Genomic DNA, 6150 nt, shown 5'->3' on the forward strand with positions numbered 1-6150 from the left:
TTCCTCTTTGTTTCAGTCACAGCCAAATGGTAAATAATCAGAGCTGTGCAGCTTCCAGAAGTTCTGTTGCCTGAAAGATTTTGAATTTTTAAATTTTTTCATTGTGATTTTCTAAAAATTGCCCTCAAACTCATTTTGTTTGACTAGATCAAACATTCATTTTGATTTTGATTTGTTATTAGCATCTTCTTTGTCCTCCTGCACCTTCAGATGTTTAGGTATCCATCAGTTTCTGCCATTTATTTCAGACTTGTGCTGGTTTACTCCAGCTTCTGAGTGTCATGTTGATGGATTTGGTTTGTTTTTCTGTGGTTCTGTTACAGGTCTCTTGGTGGTCCTCTTTTTTCCAGGTGGTGGTATATTATCACTTCCTATGGAAGTCATCCTTAAAGTGTGTCCTAAACAAGTCCATCGTCCTCTTACCCTACTGCCACAAGAATAAGACTAAAAGGTGCCAGGCAGAGTTAAGGTTATGTTGTGTGTAAAGCAGCAGCTCAGCTGAGCATTTCCTGCATTTGGTGAGCCTGGGGTTTGCTTTTTCCTGTCACACTACCATCCTTTCTAGAGACATCTTACCTGACCATTTCGTGGTTTGCTATGGTTTGAACATGAGGCGCTGAAGTCCCACAGTTCAGAAAGGCATAGAGAGCAGGAAGCCCTGTTGTTCTGCTGCAACCACCTTTGTGCCATCTCACTGAAGATGTCAATGAATTCAGGCTGTTAGGGGGCTGTGGCTTCACACCCACTTGCCTATGTATCATCCATGCGAACATAGGTGGGCAGGCATTACAGGTGAACACAGGCATGTTCACCCACAGATGCACTGCATTGCAAATGGAAGCAGAGCCATGGCACAAGTTTAGAGCCATTGTAACCCACTAGTGAGCATGTGTTACAGGCCCTGGGTTACACTAACATCAGGAGTTGGTGAGGAGGCCCCATACCTTTGGCTGGGAGTGAGCACCAAGTCTATTATCCTCATAGTCCCTAACTGAATCCTAGAATTCTACAACTAGAAGGGACCTCAAGAGGTCATCAAGTCCAGTCCCCTCCTCTCACAGCAGGACCAAGCACCATCTAGATCATCCCTGGCACATGTCTGTCTAACCTGCTCTTAGAAATTCACTATAATGGAGATTCCACAACCTCTGTGGGCAATTTATTCCAATGCTTAACCACCCTGACAGTTAGGAAGCTTTTCCTAATATCCAACCCAAACCTCCCTTGAAGCTGTGCCTTGAGGATTTCTGAAGCCAGTGTGATCCTTACCTTTTTTTTCCAGCCCTCTTTCAAACACACATTTCTCCTGCCTCCCGCATTTGCTGGCAGCAGTTGAGAGCAATGGAGCCTGTTCAGGTTTGTAGCATTCCCCAGCCTTTCACAGAACCAGTAGGGTACTACCTAGTCTGCCATTAGTCCCACAAACAGAGCTAGAGCGGATTCATAGTGGGGCTGTAATGTGAGCACTGACAGCAGCATGGCTCCTTCTGGGATGAGAGACCCACATACCAGACAATAATAGAATGTGTCACTGCATGGCACCACAGCAGCAGAGTTGTAATTAAACTGACAATGATAACTACCTGCTGTATGGGTTGGCAGAGGTCTCAGGTATGTAAGTATAGACATCCATGCTTCATGCTGACACTGAACAGCAGCTGTACAGGCAGCTGGGGAGCTGGATCAAGTGCCTTAATGCTTTCTTTTGGAGCAGGGAACCACATTAGAACGTTGGGGTGTGTCTAGACTACATGGCTCTGTTGATAGAGCCATGAAGATGAGTTTACTAGACATAGCAAAATGTACATAAAAATGGCCGCCACGCTGTGCCAATCAGCTGATTGTCAGCACAGAGCGGTAGTCTATACGGGGTCAGCTGCCCCCAGAACCCTTTGTTATCAGATCCTTTATGCCTCATGAGTCTTGCTAGGCCACTAGGGCCGCAGTGTCCAACCAGTTCTGAACTAGCCACACTCAACCAGCCAATAGTCACATGTGGCTAGTGTGTTGGACATCACAGCACTAGGGGGTACTTGGGGCCTATCTATACTACACTTGTGACCTCAGCAGCCGCACAAATATCTGACATAGAGACATCACCACTCTAACATGGAGGTTTCTTTGCAACATCACTAAGACAACATATTTATCAGCTGGTACCAAGAACCTACACTACAGTCTAGGTCAATTTAGGATTATGACATATTACAGAAGCACCCCTCTTACACTGATGGCATATGCATAAAATATTAGAACCCCTCTTCCCATACATCTTCCTGGAAGACTGCAAATGTAACATCTCTTTATTTCTAATAATCCAGAACTCTTCCTCACAATCATCAAACACTGAGGTTACGTCTACAATGTGGAGCTATTCCACATATTAAGAGCAAGCCAGTTCTATCGAAATATAATGGGTGCGCTATTCCGACGTCCCTGTAAACCTCATTGCACAAGGGTTAAGGGACATTTCGGATTCACGCCTTATTTCAAAATTTGGCGTTGTCTTTGAAATAAGCTATTTCAAAATTACCTCAAAATAAACTACGCTTTTTGCATGGTGCACATTGCGTAGCTTATTTCGAGGAAAAGGTGCTGTGTAGATGCACCCCGCGAGAAAGCAGGCTGCTTACTAAGGCAGAGAGATACCACTCGCTCCAGATCACATGCGTCACAACAGAGCCCCCTCGTCTGCAAGCCGGACTAGGAAACCCCTTCAAAACTTAAAATAATAGCCTGTACCTGTAGCTTGATTCTTAGTACACCACAGGACCCAACTGCTGACATGCTGGATACTGTATGTACATGAAAAGGAAGACAGTCCCTTTTCCAAGGCACATACACCATAAATAGATGACACACAAGGATGGGGGAAAGGAAGTATTATTGCCCCCATTTATGGAGAACTGATACACAGGGACCCAAGTAACTGCCCAAAGTCACACAGGAACTCTGTGCAGGGGCTCTGGCTTTAAGAGAGACTGGGCAGGACACTGTGAAGTTCTTGTTAGGCAACATCTGTGCACAGCAAAAAGATCTACCATGCTGTTTAACTCCCCACTTTGCACAGGTATAATGAAGAGACAGGGTTTGATGCAGGAGCCGGGACTTCTGTGCCAGAGCTGGGTATAGAACACAGGACTGCAGAAAGCCTGAAAGAGCAGTTGAAAGCCCAGTGACTGTCCCAGGAAGAAACCTTGGTTTTTGGGTCAGGGGTACAGGCTGAAAAGAGCACCCTTGGAGTTTGAACAAAGGCAGCTTCCTTCTATTTGGTCCCTTCTGCATTCAGAGACACAGGGCTTTGTACATTCTTCCTAAATAGACAAAGCTGCATTCAAGAAAATACACCATTGTCACCAATTTCAACTCCTAACCAAAAAAACCTACTAGACCCTATTTTTGGCTAGTTACTCAGGTCAAAGGGGGCAACATGGGTTTCTCCCAATGTGATCAGATAGGAGTGACACGTAATCATGCTACAGTCATAGAATCATAGAATACTAGGACTGGAAGGGGCCTTGAGAGGTCATCGAGTCCAGTCCCCTGCCCCCATGGCAGGACCAAATACTGTCTAGATCATCCCTGATAGACATTTATCTAACCTACTCTTAAATATCTCCTCAGATGGAGATTCCACAACCTCCCTGGGCAATTTATTCCAGTGTTTAACTACCCTGACAGGAACTTTTTCCTAATGTCCAACCTAAACCTCCCTTGCTGCAGTTTAAGCCCATTGCTTCTTGTTCTATCCACAGAGGCCAAGATAAACAGGTTTTCTCCCTCCTTCTTATGACACCTTTTAGATACCTGAAAACGGCTATTAAGGCCCCCCCCGCCCACCCCGTCTTCTATTTTCTAAACTAAACAAACCCAGTTCTTTTAGCTTTCCTTCATAGGTCATGTTCTCTAGACCTTTAATCATTCTCGTTGCTCTTCTCTGGACCCTCTCCAATTTCTCCACATCCTTCTTGAAATGCGGTGCCCAGAACGGGACACAATACTCTAACTGAGGCCTAACCTGCGCAGAGTAGAGCGGCAGAATGACTTCTCGTGTCTTGCTCACAACATACCTGTTAATGTATCCCAGAATCATGTTTGCTTTTTTTACAGCAGCATCACACTGCTGATGCATATTCAGCTTGTGGTCCTCTATAACCCCTAGATCCCTTTCTGCCGTACTCCTTCCCAGACAGTCGCTTCCCATTCTGTATGTGTGAAACTGATTGTTCCTTCCTAAGTGGAGCACTTTGCATTTGTCTTTATTAAACTTCATCCTATTAACCTCAGACCATTTCTCCAATTTGTCCAGATCATTTTGAATTATGACCCTATCCTCCAGAGCAGTTGCAACCCCTCCCAGCTTAGTATCATCTGCAAACTTAATAAGCGTACTTTCTATGCCAATATCTAAATCGTTGATGAAGATATTGAACAGAGCCGGTCCCAATACAAACCCCTGCAGAACCCCACTTGTTATACCTTTCGAGCAGGTTTGTGAACCATTAACAATTGAGTCTGCTACACAGAATGAGATGTACATGAACAAACAATATTTCTATTACAGGTTGGATCTCCCTGGTCCACTACCTTTGGGACCTGACCAGTCCCAAATGAGAGAATTTGCCAGACCAGGGGAGGTCTCCTGCCACTGGCTCCCAAGCCCATCGCCCACTGCTGGCAGGCTGCCACAGCAAGCATCCTGCCTCACCCTCCCGCACCCGCAACCCTTGCCCTATTGTTGCCAGCTTCCTAGGCAGCAGAGGCTCTGTACCCAGACCCCTGCTCGAGCAAGCTGCTGCGGAGTTCTGGCCCCAGCACTGGCTCTGCCCTCCAAGCTCCATGGCCTTAGAGTTGCTGCGGGGCTCTAGCCCCAGCGCTGGCCCCGTGTTCCAGCAGGCTGCTGCAGGGCTCCGTGGCACCGGGGTTGCTGCAGGGCTCTAGCCCCGGCTCTGGCCCCATCCTCCAGCAGGTTGCTGTGGGGCTCTGGCCTTGCTCTGCTGCAGGGCTTGACTCCAGCCCCAAGCTCCCATGGGCTGCTGCAGTGCCCCAGATCTGTGCTCCAAGAAGCAGCCAGGGGGCTCCAGCCACAGCCCTGTAGCAGATTAAATGAAAACACTGTGGTCCAGGAGCATCAGTGGTCCCGCTGGCTTACGGATGTTTGTTGCCAGACCAGAGAATGCTGGTTTTTGGAGGTACAACGGTACGGTACAAAGTCACAGAAGGGCTGTAATTTTGGTAACATCAGCAACGTAGCTCTTTACCTTTCCCTATTATGTGCATTTTATGATGCTTATCCACCAGAGACACATGACAAACTAGCCCCATGGCTCTAGGTATTACCTAGCTTTGCAGGTAAGCCAAAGCCATTAAAACTGATGTGCAAAGGGTGTTTGGAACTAGTGTTTTCATTGAATCTGCTACAAAGATAAAAGTATAAGATAGTTCTAAAGACTACTAAGCCTGTTTAATGCTTTGGGGGGCTTGATTCATGATATTTTTAATATTTGAAATTGGCAAGTCTGTTTTCTCAGCTGGGATAAATTGATGAGCCTTCATTAAAGTCAATTAAGCTATGCCCGTTACATTAGTTCAGAATCCATGTCCTTATTATGCAAGCTATGCCAGGGTAGTCATGTTTCTGGGTATAAAAAGTGCGTTTCCCCTCACTATGTACTGCAGTGCATGATAGATGATTGGGTTGTGCACGAGAGGTTTTCTGAGGGAGGAGAGGAGAATATCAGAGATGCACCACTGAGGCTGACCCAGCCATCACCACCAATTCCGCCCGCACAGAAGTTTGCTCCACTGATTCGCAGGGCGCATATGGAGGCAGCTCGCAGCCCCCGGCGTTGCAAAATTGGATCTGTAAGATCCCCAGAGAAATGCGTGCATTGCTTTGGTTTTAAATGCCCCGCTGCATTGTGCCTGGGGAGGGATGTGCTGCAGACACAAGCAGAGCTATTCAGTTGCCACCGCCAGCTGAATGCACCTACGACTTTTACAGCGCACGCAGCCCGGCCTGCTGCAGTTCGACCACGAGGTTCCAAGCGATTTCTGTCCCCCTCCCCACCAGCCTGCTGCACGAGCCTGGAATCTCCAGGCGGCCGCGGAACGCAGCCGGGGCTGTCCATGACGCTGCCTGATCAAAAT

This window comes from Pelodiscus sinensis, chromosome 17 (genome assembly GCF_052426305.1).
Source record: "Pelodiscus sinensis isolate ZL-2025 chromosome 17, ASM5242630v1, whole genome shotgun sequence".
Classification (NCBI taxonomy): domain Eukaryota; kingdom Metazoa; phylum Chordata; order Testudines; family Trionychidae; genus Pelodiscus; species Pelodiscus sinensis.